We start from the raw sequence: 15,755 nt of genomic DNA on the forward strand, positions 1-15,755 counted from the left end.
TTTGATTTGTTTGAAAAAAGAAGTATCTGAGGAAGTGCAAAAATATAAACAACAAAACCTAGATATTTATGAAAAGTATAAAAAAGAAATATGGACATGGGAAAGAAAGAGAGATTTGGTATGGTGCAATATTTATGCAAAGGAGAAAGCCACATTAATGAATATAAATAATGCAGCCCCAAATATATTCAAAGAGAAATACAGGCAAAGGCATCCAGACACAGAAAATTTCACAATCAAAAATAATATCACAAAGAGGGAATGGAGAAAAGCAGATTAGTAAAGTAGAAGTTAAAAAAATAGAAGTTGAAGTTATGGAGTGCCTACAAAGTGAAGGATCTGATATAGATGGTCTAACACAGGTTACATCACAGCATGATGGAATGAGTCCCCAAAGTGAGGAGAAAAAGGAAGATCAGGAGATGTCTGAAGAAGAAATATGGACATGGGGAAAGAAAAAGAGAGTTACTATGGTGTAATATCTATACAAAGGAGAAAGAAAAACTAATAAATACAAAAAGAGCAGCACCAAAGATATTTGAAGAGAAATACAGGCAAAGGAATCTGGACATGGAACATTTTACAATACAAAAAATAAGAAGACAAAGAGGAAAAATAGAAAAGGAGATCAGTAATGGAGGAGTTAAAGAAATATAAACTGAGGTTATGGAGTACCTCCAAAGTAAAGGATTCAGTGTAGAAAATCTAATTCAGAAAGCACCACAGCAGGATAGAGTAATGGACATCCAAATTAAGGAGAAACCAGTGGAATGGGAAGCAATTTGTCAGTTGCCATATGAAGATATTCTGGAGCCTCCCACAGGAAACCAGTATAAACATTCACTTGAAACTGAATGGCAGGGGAAGGAACAGGAAACTGTGGAAACTCTGACACAGTTAATGTTGAGAAGTGATAGGCCAATGAGTTCTCATATTACAGAGCAATGGATGGCACACAATGAAATTGAAGAGAATGTGCCACAGAAAGATGGAATAGAATTTTCTATAGAATGCCTGCAGGAAATGAAAAACAAAAATTGTGTCCTTAGTTTAGAAGAAACTGAGCTAAGAGAAGAGTTGCTTGACTTAATAGAGATAGATAGATATATTAAGATCAATGAAAGAAATAAACTGCAGAAGGTCAATAAAACCCCAAAAGTCAGAAGTCTGATAAAACAAATGAACACAATAATTAGGACTGTACATAGAGATCCATGTGATATAACAGAAGTAAACAGGATACATTACTGTGCAGCTAAATCAATAACTGATAAAGTTCTACCACAAGAACACAGGGTAGTGAGGGAGAGAAAGGGGAGAAATCAAATACCATCATGGAAGTATCGAAAAGAGAAAACTCTAAATCAACTAAGACAAGAAGTGTCACTGATAGAAGAGTATAGAAGAGGGAACAGATCAATGAAAATATTTATAAAGATAGACATGATAAAAGCAATGTGCAGTATTAGAACAGATCAGGATCTATCATTCACTATCGCAAATAACAAACTGAAAATCTCAGCACAGGTGGAAAAACTTAGAAGATACGCAGATAAATATAAAGGAAAAGTACAAAATAAGCAATTTATTGATGACCCCGAAAAGTTGGTAAATAAAGTCATAGTGGAGAACTGTAAAAAGGGGAAGAATCTAAGTATGGCACAGCTTGACTACAAAAAAATCATTTGATGATATGCCACATTCAGGGATAAAAGAGTGCTTAAAAATGTATAAGATACACCCTGCACTGATCAACTACATTACCGTGACCATGAAACAGTGGCAGACCACTTTGCAATTAAGTTATGATAAAGGACAAATTATTATTCTAGGGATAAAAATTCAAAGGGGAATATTCCAGGGTGACTCTTTGTCACTGTTGCTGTTCTGCCTTGCCCTTAACCCATAAAGCTGCCTACTTAACAACTTAGGCCATGGCTATAATTTGGCTCCTAGAAAACAACAAAATGTAAAGACTCCTCATCTTCTCTTTGTCGATGATTTGAAACTGTATAACTCATCAGTTGAGGAACTGAAATTACAACTGCAAGTTGTCAAAACTTTTTCAGATGATATAAGAATGTCATTTGGTCTTGATAAATGTTCAAAAGTAACCTTTAAAGCAGGAAAGGTGCAGCACCAGGAAAATATCAGTTTGGACAAGAATGTGGTATAAAAGAACTTGAGCAAGAGAGAGTGTATAAATATTTGGGAACTGATGAAGGTTCAACAATAAAACATGAATACATGTGAATACAAAATAGGAGTACTTTAGAAGACTTAAATTAATCCTGAAAACAGCATTGACATCTAGGAACAAAATCCAAGCTATAAACCAATTTGCGCTTCCTGTCCTAAATTACAGCTTTTGAGGGATTGACTAGCCCCAAAACATGTTGGATAGAATAGACAGGAAAACAAGAAGGATGCTTCATGCTCACCAAATGACTTATAAAAATCAGTGCATACCAAGATTATATATTCCCAGTTCCGAAGGAGGGTTGGGCGTCCATGAAATTGATTACATGTACAGATCTGCAATTGTGAGACTCCACACTTATCTGTTGACCTTACAAGACCCAAATGTAGTGAACATTTTGAAACATGAGGAGAATAAATTTAAGATAACTTCTCTGCTTAATCTAGCAGAGGCAGATTGGCATCAAACAGGAATGGAAATCAAACCTGAAGTAGATAAAAACCGGGCAGCAGCTGAATGTGCCAAAAAAACAAAGAAAAAATATAATGTGAAGGACCAGATGAGAAGGCAAGAAATGTGGAAAATGCATAAATATAGTTGCAAGTATAGAAAACTTCTGGAAGTACCTCATGTTGATCAGGAACGAATGCAGCAATGGTTAAGGAGAGGTGAATTCAAACCAAGAAATGAAAGTTTAATATTGGCGGCACAAGATAAAGGGCTACATATACATTAGTTTACAAAGTCCATTGAACATGTGGGAGAAACAGAGAAATGTAGGTTTTACAAAACAGAATTGATAACAGTTGTACACCTCATTGCTGGTTGCGACATACTAATGGCAGAAGAACTGTATACATAAAGGCATAATAATGTGGAGAGAGTGCTACACTGGGGATTGTGCAAACGCTATGGTACTGAAGTGGCTGAAAAACACTGGAAACATGAGCCACAAAGCATCACAGAAATTGATGAAGTATATATCACATGGGATCATCCATTACCAACAGTTCAAAACACAAATGCTAGAAAACTGGTTATAGTGGTCCAAGAAAAGAAGACAAAAGAAGCACTGATCACTGAAATCACCATACTCAGTGACTACAGTGTCCTACATACAGAGAGACACAAAGTTATAAAATATCAGGATTTGCAAGCAGAAACAAGAGCAATGTGGAAGAAAGATACCCAGATAGTTCCAATAGTAGAAGGAGCAATGGGTCAAAAAAGAGTTTAAAATCATATTTAGATATGCTACCAGTACATGTAACTCCATACAAATTGCAGAAGGAGTCATTATTGGGCACATTGTGGGTGCTGCGAAGAGTACTTTTGGCTGACATCAAAGAGTGAAACAATACTAATTTCACGAACTTTAATCATACTTTGACTTGGGAATGAGGTCCATTTCTGTCATGGTATTAGAAACCCAAAAGATCTGGAGAAATAAAAAGGGAGAAACCATATAGATAGATTGATATACATATGAAGAGATAGAAAGATATATAGATGTAAAATATATCCAAATATTAAACCCTTATCACATCCACTACATGATCCAACCATTTTTTTGTACTGGCACCTCCATCTAATTCCCAGGTGTTGCCTTTCAAACTTCTTACCTCGCTCTGCATGCAAGTAGCTGTATAACTACTACCTCACTAATATGTTACTTAAATAATTTTTCCTCAAACCTCACTTTCTAAAAGCATGCTCTTGTAAATGACTTTTTATTTTCTTTCCTTCCACTTTCTTTGCATTGAACCATTGTTGTACTCTTCTATCATTGTATATTCTTGAATTAAAAAAATATCTATTGATATGTTAAACTGTCTTATGGAAAACAAACTCCATTTATATTTTACTAAGTGTTCTATTTGCATTCATTCTTCTAAATTACTTAAAGCCATTGTAAACTTTCTCATCTGCTTTGTAAAGCTGTATCATTTCTCTCTGGGCTTCTGCTGAAATTATGCCCACACCGACAATCCTATTAAACAAATTCTAATAAATAAATGAACATAAATAAATAAATAAGTAAATAAATAAATAATGCAAATGAAAACTAGCCCTATGCTGCATTATTAACAGACCACAAATGGTGAGTTATAGGTTAGAAATCATTTTAACTGGCTTGCTTTTTTTAATGTGTCACGCCTTGTTACTGCTTTCTAATGATATTTTTTCTTTCAGAGTCATTTTTGATTCTTTGAAGCATCCATTTAATCATGGGGAAATATCTTCTGTAAGAATCAAAAACACAGATAAATTTCTGATGAAAGCATTACATTTTCTAAACTTTTTGAGGATGCTAACATTTACCTAAGTCCATTGTTTGATTATAAAAGAAAGGCCTAAAATATATGATGTGCAACTAGCAGATTTTTCAACTTTTCCTCTTCCTTTTAATATGAAAACCAAACACTTTTAAGTTCTTAAATTTCAGTCTTTGTCATAATAATGCAAAGGGTACCTTTGACATCATACTAATGCCACAACTTTCCCTAGTATTTCTACAGCAAATCCCACACTTTCAGATATGGGGAAACATTAGAAAAAGCTGTAGGAACTCCCCTGAAAAGCATTGCCTTCCTCCATCCTTTCTGTGATACCACAGACTTCTAAATCACATTTGCAATAGTTTTTGTGTTGCCTAGAATTTTAAGAGTGAACAATAAAACCTACTTCATTTTTTTGTTGTGTTAACCATATATCACGAACTTCAAATTTTCTGCTGTGCCTCCCTCTTCATTCAGTACCAAACTGTCGACATTAAGAAACTTGATGTTAAATTCCTGTAGCATTTGAAGAAGGTGTCTCACTATTAATTATCTCTACTACTGCCTCTATCATGGTCTCTGTGAGAGCTGTCATGTCTAGAACCTGATATCTACCCATCCTGCTTTTACTAGAAACCTTTGAAGCTTCTGCATTTCTCAGAAGATAATCACCTCATGTCCCAGAACACTCAGGAATCCTGATGCTCTCTGCTTTGTCTCAGACCCTGGCCTCATGTTGAGCATTCAGTATAATCCACAGGCTTCCTTCATAATTAGTAATTATCAATACCTTTTTATGCGTTCTGAATTTCACGCTTGTACTTCTCAGCCACGGTCGCGGTATGATGCAGGCATCCTCTGGTCATGCTATCGGTTATATTTTTAATTGTTACAAGGCTCAAAATCCTTGTTAGAACTCTACAATTATGGGAAGTTTCAGAATGACTTAGGATATGTGGATGAAAAGGCAGAAAGCATTTCTCTCCAAGTACTACCTGTCTATGTGACAGACTTGGTAGGAAATGTTTTGTCATATTTATTTGCATTTTCATTTTCTTTTTAATTTTGTTAACCAAGTAAAGCCAAGAGGAAAAAGGGCCTCTTATCTAGTTTGACTTAGAAGCACTGTCTGGCTAATTGACCACTGAGAATCAAACAATAGGCAAATGGACATTAGCAGATTCACGCCCCTGAATAAAGGGCGAAAAGTTTTACTAACTTATCTCCTTACCTTTGTGATAAACTCAGAAACATAGTTTTGTAAACATGATTTCTTGACTTACCTTTTATTTCACACTGCCTTAAAGAATTTTTCCGAATATAACTGCTGGTGCAATATTCATAGAGCCAGACCTTTACATTTGAGTTCATTGCAATGTCATTCACAAAACGAAGAAAAAACATAAAATTGAGCACTGACATACCATGCTTCATTATGTTGGGTCTCATTTATCATCAGCTGTTGTTGATCATATGCATACTTTTTCATTCCACATAAGATGTTAAGAGCCATTCGAAAACAATCAATGTTATGTTGTCCTATCTCACCTTCATTCTTACAATGATGGGTTCGGAGCCAATTCTCGCCTCCGACTTGGCCGAATACATAGCTGAAAGTCTCAAACCTGGCTCGTGGCAAGTAGGTATCCCACAACGCAGTGGTGTAATTCCCCAGATCTCGTTTGCCGCTTTATGAGGTTGGATGCGCTCATCTTGGCCGTGGCTAAGGTGCGACAAATTTTCTTATATTTTTCCTGTATGCTGTTCTATTTTATTATAGTATTCAATCATATTTAAATCTTTGTGCCTTGTATTGCATTATAGTTAAATAGTTATAGTTTTCTCCCCTTTGGCGCAGCTTTTGGCCATCGCCTTGTAGGCCTAACTGTATCCCTTGTAGTGGTTGTTGTTTCTGTCTGTCTAGTTTGTTAGTAGCTTGTTTAAGTTAGAGAGCTCTTCACCCATTTAAGCCGGAGGGCTTGTAGCTAGCTTGTTGTCTTGTCTGGGAAATAGGGGCGTTTGAGTTAGGGGCCCTGTTTTTCTCCCTGGTTGTCTGTCTCCTTCGTGTTTTCCGTAGTTACTATTCAGTGTAGATTTAATAGTTCGATAGTTAAAGCTTTCTTGTTGTTTTTGTGGTCTTATCTTTATTATCTTCAAAGACCCAAAAGAGAGGGAACATAAGCCTTCGGGCTTTAAAAAATCCCAGAAGTGCTCACAAAAAATGTCCATCACAGATGGACATGTCATATGTGTTTATTGCCTTGGTGCAATTCATCTACAAGAAGATTGTACTTTTTGTCATTCTTTCAGTGCAAAGGTACTTCTCATCATAGAGTACAACATCCCATTTAGGATGTACCTTACAAGACACCTGCAACAGCTGGAAAGACCACAGTAGTACCACACCAAGAGGATCACTGGCCTCAAACAGATATCCTATGCAGCTCAACTGAAGAAACTCCAGCTGTACTAGGATGCATACCGCCTGTTCAGAGGTGATCTCTGCCTGACATACAAGGCCATGCCCAACCCAGAATTGATGGACATGCTCCACTTAAAGAAAACCTTATCCCCTTGAGCCACATGCTCTAGGGATCTAAACCTTACCACAACAATAAATAGGACATGTTGGAGGGATAGATTCCTATCCCAGAGACTTCCCATGCTTTGGAACAAGATTCCAATCTGCATTAGGCAGAGCTCCTCACTAGCACTCTTCAAGAGAAACCTTGACGAGTGGATGGGAAACAGTAAGTTTACCCTGGGGAACACTTCAATGGCTCTGCTGGACAGAGGCACAAGGAACTAATCTAAGGGGGCAGCAAAAGCCAACACATTCTGGCTAGGCTTATAAATGCCTTTGGGCAGATAGCCTAGTACCTACCTATGAACCTATGAACTAAGAAAGGAGAAACAAACTGATCCTTAAAGGGCTCTTAAAGCCAACTTTTGAGGAAGCTATCCATAGTTCTTCTTCCCCTTTTTCTTCTCCTTCTTCCAAAAAGGAAAAATCTCAGAAGAGACAATCACCTGCAACATCGACTCAGTTGGAGCCGCCAGTCAAGCTACCAAAAATCACTAAGGCCAGTACCTCCTCGGCTCCATAGTCCTCGGAGCTGTCAGAGGTCATACTAGTTGACAAGTCTGACTCTTCAGCTCCAAAGTCCTTGGAGCCACAAGATGCCTCTTCTTGGAGCCAGTCCATGGATACTTCACTGGTTTCTCCAACAGTGAGATCTCCAATTCTGCACAGGTCTCGCTCTCCATCCCTATCTTCCAGGTCCCCCATGAGCTTATTGGATGATTACATGAAATGGGTGGTGAGCAGACTCCTGAAGTCACCGGCACTAACTAAATTATTCTCGGCTCTGACCCATTTGGTCTCAGAGCCTACTGTACCAATTGTACCCACTGTTGTTCCTCCTCCAAGCCAAGCTTGACCTCCAGAGCTAGAGTGCTTGGTACAGCTTACTGTGGATCTGTCAATTCTGAGACCCCCCTTTGGTGTTAACGGAGCCAATTTCTGCTTTGATTCTCTCGGTGCCATCCGGATTCTAGGCCCCGATCTTCTTTGGTGCCGAGCCTAACCCTCGGAGCATTGGCCCGGGTTAGCTCAGCTCCTACATTGGCCTCGGGTCTGATCTCACTGGTTCCGGTGCTTTCCTCTGTCTCCTTGGAGCTGAGGGAATCTTTGGAGCCACTGGGATCCACCTTTGAGCTGATGAGGAGTGTGTTGTCTACCCATTCAGTTTTACAGAAGGATACTAGCACTCATTCCCCTAAGGCACCGGCTACTCTCTCGACACCACCCATTCCACAGGACAGTGGAGATCCAGAGCTTCAGGATCCCCCAATGGGTGAACCCTTCTCCTCCGAGGCCTCCCCAGAATATCCTTCTGAGGAGTCACCTTGGAAGAGAACTTGCAAGAGGAAGCACATAGACACCCCAGATGAGTCCATCACTTCAGACACTGACCTCCATGAGTCGTCCTCTGATGAAATCTCATTTGCAGATATTCTAGAGATCCTGAAGCAGTGAAGTGGCTGGCAGGCCACTACCCCTTCTGATGAGGAGTCAGTGTACCTGAAGGCTTTTGGATCTCAACCTTCAGCCTCCTGGGTGTCTTCGCCTTTCGATGAGCTAATGGACCTGGTCAGTCAAAAGGCATGGGAGTCATCTGACACAATGGAACCAGCCCATCGGAGGCCAAACAAATTCTTGTCAACTCCTTTGGGAAAGGATTTCCTCACTAAGGGGGTACCTGTAGATGATATGGTGGTGGCAGCAGCCACCAAGAAAGAACTTTCATAGACTTCCTTTTCTGTTCATCCTCTGAATAAAGACTCTCAAACAATGGACAGATACGGGAAGCATGTCTTTTCATCAGTGACATTTTCACTCTGATCACTGAACTACCTATCTCACTTTACAAGGCTACAAAGAGATCTCTTGAAAGAGCTAGGAGATACTCTACAAGGTACATTAGCTGTTGGGGTGAATAAGAAGGTCTCCACCCAGCTGTCCATCTTAAATTCCATCATCAACTCCTCCATGAGGCTGATATTCTACACAGCAGATGGAGTGAGCAGGGCAGCGGGTTCTGGAGTTTCCCTTAGGAGATACTCCTGGAAGCGCTTGTGCAATTTTGCAGAGCCCTTTAAGTCTACTTTTACTAATGCCTCTTTTGATGGTTCCTCACTCTTTGGACCCAAAGTAAAAGACACTCCAACCTGATGCGAGCAGGAAGGAAAAACTCTCTCTGCTGTTGGAGTACATTTTTCTGTTCCTTCAAGACCTTATCCTAAAGGCCAGAAGAGTGGAAAAATGTGGTTCAAAAGATCCTAGAGAGTTTTCCAGGACGCATGGCGTGATTTCTTCCCCAGGGGCATAGGGGGAGGCAATAATGGTAGACGCCACCCCAGAGGCAGAGAGGGCCTGCAGAACCAGGGTGACCATGATTCCTTTCACGGATACCCTTATCAGCACCCCTGAAAGGAGGCCCAACTGCTCTACTCTGGAGGCAGTCAGGGGACGTTTATCCATTTACTCAGAAGCCTGGTAAACTATCACAAGAGACAAATGGGTACTAAAAATAATATCCAGAGGATACTCAATTCCATTTTCCAATCCTGTTCCACAGACCAGAGCAATCCCAGATGTTCCATCCAATCTAAGGGAGCAAGCAACTATAGAGATTAAAAAGTTGCTACACAAAAGAGCCATCCAAGAAGTCCCCACAGACCAGATAGGATTTGGAACTTACTCAAGATTCTTTTTGGTGCCAAAAAGAACAGGGGACTGGAGACCCATATTAGACCTAAGCAAATTAAACAAATCTGTCAAGAAGTCAAAGTTCTGAATTGTGACACTGCAGTCTATACTTCCCTTTTTAGGGACAGATGATTGGATGTGGTCAATAGACCCTCAAGATGCTTACTACCATATAAAAATGGACAGGACATCAAGAAGGTACCTATGCTTCTGGCTGGGATCCAGTCATTACCAGTTCCGAGCTCTGCCCTTTGGTCTCACTACAGCCCCCAGAGTGTTCACCAAATGCATGGCAGTAGTCACAGCCCACCTGAGGCATCTAGGATTCTGAGTGTTTCCCTATCTAAACAACTGGCTCCTATCTGCCACTACCAAGCATCTACTCCAACAAGCCAGGCATCTAACTTTTGACATTTGCAATCAGCTGGGTATTACAGTCAACTTTCAAAAATCTGCTTTGTTGCCCTGTCGACATATTACATTTATAGGTGCAGATCTAGACACCACCTCTATGGTAGCACGTCTTCCAACAGAAAGAGTTGTAGCACTCAGACAGCATATACTTTATCTCCTTTCCAAGACCAAAGTGAAAGCAAAGATAATTCTAAGATTACTAGGAACAATGGCTTCCACAATAACACTGGTCCCTCTTGCCAGAATGCACATGAGGATCCTTCAATGGCTGTTGTTCTCCCAATGGTCACTTCAAGATCTTCCTATGTCTCACCTGATCAGAATAATGGAATCATGAAAGAACAACTTAAGAGGGTGGATACACTCCACTCATGTGACCATAGGGAGACCCTTTGTTCTACAACAAACCATAGCTGCGGTGACCACGGATGCTTGCCAGATGGGGGGGCATTATCTGGGAAGAACAGTCCAAAGTACATGGCAAGAATACAAGGCTCATTTGCATATAAATGTACTAGAGATGAGAGCAGTGCTTCTTGTGTTGCAAGCACTTCACAACTCTCTCCCTCTAGGGACAACTGCGATACAGTCAGACAATATGTCTGTGGTATGGTACATAAACAGACAGGGGGGAACCAGATCTTACACCCTTTGTCGAGAGGCCCTAAGAGTTTGGCAATGGGCAGTTTCATCCCAGCACTTTCTAATAGCAATACACATTCCAGGTAAGTCCAATGTGATAACAGACAAGCTGAGCAGGGCAATTTAATGCCTCACGAGTGGTCTCTCAATCAGAATGTAGCAGAAATGATTTTCCAAACATGGGGTTTGCCTTGCTGTGATCTTTTTGCCACTCCCATGAATGCCAAGTGCAGCAACTTCTTTACCCTAATCCCCTCTCCAGGGAAGACACAGAGAGATGCGCTTGCTCATGATTGGCCCTCGGGACCTCTGTATGCTTTTCCTCCATTTCCTCTCATACCCAGAATCATTAAGAAAGCAAAATACTTGGGAAACAGGATAATTATCATTGTTCCTTACTGGCCTTGCCAAGTTTGGTTGCCCTTCCTTTGGCCTCATTTTCAGGAGAAGCCTATGTCACGGGCGCTTCATCCTTCTCTCCACAGCCTAAAACTGACAGCTTGGCTGCTCCACTTCCCAACTTAGTCAGGCTTCACAATTTCACTCCTACAGTTAAACATATCTCAATGTCATCTCATAAAGCTTCCACTAGAAAACTGTATTCTAGCAAATGGAAAAGGTTTTCTTTTTGGGCTCAAAACAGGAACATTGATCCTTTTTCTGCACCCATCCATTCTATTTTGGAATTTTAATGGAGCTCTTCCAGCAAGCTTCAGCTGCAGCAACTATCAGGGTTCAACTTGCTGTAATATCTAATTTCCACATTGGTGATTCTATCTCCAACTTAATGTCACACAGGTTGTGTAGAGCCTTCTTGAAAGATGCCTCCTTATTAAGACCTCCCATTAAGGAACCCCTTTCTCCTTGGGATTTAAATTTTGTTCTGTCTCACCTGACGTTACCAGCTTTTGAGCCCTCATCATCTACAGACCACAAGTTTCTTTCCTGGAAGGCCTTGTTTCTGGTGGCTATAACATCTGCTAGAAGAGTATCAGAGTTGCAAGCTCTTTCTATTAAACCGCCATATTTGATTTTTCATAAGGATAGGGTATCCTTGCGAAGTAATACATATTTCTTACCCAAAGTTTCTTCTCCAAATAACGTAAATCAATCCATAGAGCTTCCAGCGTTCTTTCCTAATCATAGCAGCAAGGCAGAATACAAATTACATCAAACAGACATGCATAGGCAACTCAGATTCTATTTGCATAGGACCAAAGATTTTAGAAAATCTGACCAGTTATTCATATCCCTCTCTGATGCAAAAAAGGGTAGCTCAGTTTCTAAAACTACTCTTTCCAACTGGCTCTCTGTATCACATTAATCTATACCACAAATCACAGAGATTTACCTTTCAAAGTGAAGACTCATTCCACTAGAGCAATGGCTACATCATCTGCCTTTCAAGCCAGAATTCCTATGGATAGTATTTATGCAGCAGCTACTTGGACCACTCCTCATACTTTTATCACTCATTACAAAGTAGATTTGGCCTCCAGGGAGAGGGACTCCTTCGGTTTCACAGTGCTTAAAGGTGTACTCTCATGAGCCACCCAGGGAAAAGGTGCTAGGGACACTGTCCCATCATTGTAAAAATAAAGGTGAGATAGGACAACATAACATAAAGAAGTTATGTACTCACCATAACGTTCAATGTTTGTTGTCCATCTCGCCATTCATTCTTACGAACCCTCCCTCCTTCCCCCTGCCAAAGACTCCTTGTGGACCTGCTGGGTGTTTTTACTACCTTCAGGAGTTCTTTGTTCCAGTTTCTTTCTCCCTCTATTGGGTATAGCATATATTTGTATCTCTCTCTCTCTCTCTCTATATATATATATATATATATATATATATATAGAGAGAGAGAGAGAGAGAGAGAGAGATGTATGTATGTATATATATATATATATATATATATATATATATATATATATATATATATATATATATATATATAGGTCTAGGACTATTGAATGAAAGTTCAATAGTCTGAAACCACATCTACCGAACATACTTTAGCGAAAGTGTTTTTTACCGAAAAAGCACTTTCGCTAAAATCCCTCAAAAAAGTAAAAAAAAAAACAAAAACAAAAAAAACACACAACTTATGTTTACGCGGGGGGGGGCAAGCCCCCTGAACCCCCCATGTACCCCCTACTTTTATATTCTTACTCCAAGATCGCACTAAAGTGGGGAAAAGGGAATATTCCCTTATCCCCACTGTACTACGATCTCAGCAACAGCCATTCCCCCATGATTTCCCTTACTTTTCAGCATACTTCTGTGAAAGTGCTTTTTCGTTGAAAATCACTTTCGTGAAAGTATGCCCAGCCGTTTCAGTTTCGGTAAAAAAAAAAAATATATATATATATATATATATATATGTATACATGTATATAGTTTACATTTCATTCAGTAGTAGCAGCAAACAAGATCTGGGGAATTACACCACTGCATTGTGGGATACCTACTTGTCACAAGCCAGGTTTGAGACTTTCAGCTATGTATTCTGCCGAGAAGTGACTCCGAACCCATCATTGTAGGAATGAATGGCGAGATGGACAACAAGCATGGAATGCTATGGTGAGTACATAACTTCTTTATTTAATTCCTCAGTCCATTTGCAGAACAGTGCTGAATGCCTTACTAAATTTTAGATGTTGCACATCCAATAACCTATCCTGCTTGGAAGTCACTATTACTTCTCTAAAGCACTGTAATATGTTTCTTAATCTTGGCTATACTTTGTGAATGTATTCCAAAAGGAATGATGTTTGTTACTCATTTAGGGTATTACATAACCCTTTATTTATAGGATATTATACAACCCTTTATTCTACACGGATTCTATAAACAATTACTTCTGCTTCTAAAATATAATATAGTCTCCCACATGGTATCTGCTTACTGTCTACCCTGGGGCTTCAGTTCTGCACTCGAATAAAGTACAGTTGCGTAAAATCTTACCATAACAATAGATGTCCTTTACTTTACTGTTCAGTATTCTAAAAAGAAGGGATCTTCCACTGAGGGCAGCCTAATGCTTGACCAGTATACAAAGCATAATGACCTTGCATGCACCATACATCACACTTATGCTCCCTGTACAGAGTGTATGGTATAAAAGGAATGTACGGATACAGCTATTCAGAACTGAAATGCCCCAGAAGAGAACAGTCTCCATGGGACAAAGGAGTCCATGCACATCCAGAAGGAAAAAATGCAGAAGAAAAAGGGAAAACCTTCAAACAGAAGGGAATCTAAAACAAAAATCAGAACAAACAAGAGGAGGTTGGAGGGAGGGAGGGAAGAAGGGAGCAAATAATACTGCAACAGTGAAGCGAAGGACATCTACTGTTATGGTAAGATTTTACACAACTGTACTATGTCTTTCTATATAATTGTTGCAGTATTCTAAACAGAAGGGAGAGTAAAAAAGCTCAAGAAACAGAATGGGAGGTAGAAGGCTGAGAACAGCCCTCAACAAACCCACATAAAATGGTTTCAGCAAAATCTTCTCTGGCCCTAGAAACCATATCCAACTTATAATGCTTAGTAAAGGTATGAACTGAAGACCAAGTAGCAGCATCAAGGATGGAATTGGTGTCCAACCCCTTGAATAAGGCAACAGAAAGGCAACAGCCCTAGTGAAATGAGCTATAATAGAAGTAGACAGAGATTTGCCATGAAAAGTATAGCAAAAGGAAATGGCCTTAGATATCTAGGAGGAAATGGTTTGCTTATAAACAGCCAAACCTAATGTCCTGGATGAAAGGAAACAAAAAGTTGATCAGTCTTATGAATGACCTTAGTTTTATTCAAATAGAACCTGAAATGTCTGAACAAATCCAAGGATGCAGGACCCTCACACTAGGATACTGAGGAGAAGGTAAAAAAGAAGGGAGTTGTACTGACTGATTCAAGGATAACTCATTTATTACCTTGGCATAAAAGGATTAGTACAAAGGGACACCCTGTCCCTGTGAAAAACCAAAAAACTAGGAATGGCCATAAGGGCAGGAGCTCAGAAACCCTCCAAGCAGAAGTAAGAACCAGCAACAAAACAATTTCCCAGGAACAATGTTGCAAATAAGCAGAATCTGCAGGCTCGAAATTAATTTGAGTCAACTTTTCCAAAACAAAAAAAAAGGTTCAAAGAAGGAAGAATAGGTTTCCTTGGAGGCCTAATATGCAGGACACCTTTTAGAAATTGTTTGACCTGAAAATGAGAAGTTAAAGGAAGATTCAAAGGCGGACAAGCAGAAATGGTTGACAAATGAGCCTTCACAGAAGAAATGGCAAAGGCAGAGTGAAGAAACTCACACAAATAAGAGTGGATCAAATTGACCCCCCACTGAAAAAGGGTCTTGTTTACAAGCATGGCACCAGACAGAAAATATTTTCCATTTGGACATATAAGATTTTCTGGTCAAGGGTTTCCTTGCCTCCTTTAAAACCATGAGGATTTCCTCAGAAAAGAGGTGCCAGAAAAGGATCATATCCCTATCACAAACAGTGTCAGTTGAAGAGTGAACAAGTAAGGATGGATAAGAGACCCATTGTCCTGTGTAAGGAGATCTAACCAGTGAGGTAACCTATGGTGATTGCCCATGGCCAGATGCATTAATAGGGGTAACCAGTATTGTCTATGCCATAACAGAGACACTAGCAAGATTTTTGGGGAGTCTAGTTGAATCTTTTGCAGGATTCTGGGAAGTAGAGAAATAAGAGGAAGAGGGAAAGCACAAAGCAACATCCCCTTCCAAGGAAAAGAAAGGGTGTCCTTTTTCCACACCAGATGGCATGGCACTCTGGAACAGAAGAGACGGAGCTGCCTGTTCAGAGGGGAGGCAAAAAGATTTACCTGAGGAATAGCCCACTAAGGGACAATGTCCAGCAACATATCTCTGTGACGCATCCATTTGTGAGCCTGTGTTTTGGACCTTTT

The sequence above is a fragment of the Protopterus annectens genome, chromosome 1.part0, assembly GCF_019279795.1.
Source record: "Protopterus annectens isolate FY-2018-M chromosome 1.part0, PAN1.0, whole genome shotgun sequence".
NCBI classification, from domain to species: domain Eukaryota; kingdom Metazoa; phylum Chordata; order Ceratodontiformes; family Protopteridae; genus Protopterus; species Protopterus annectens.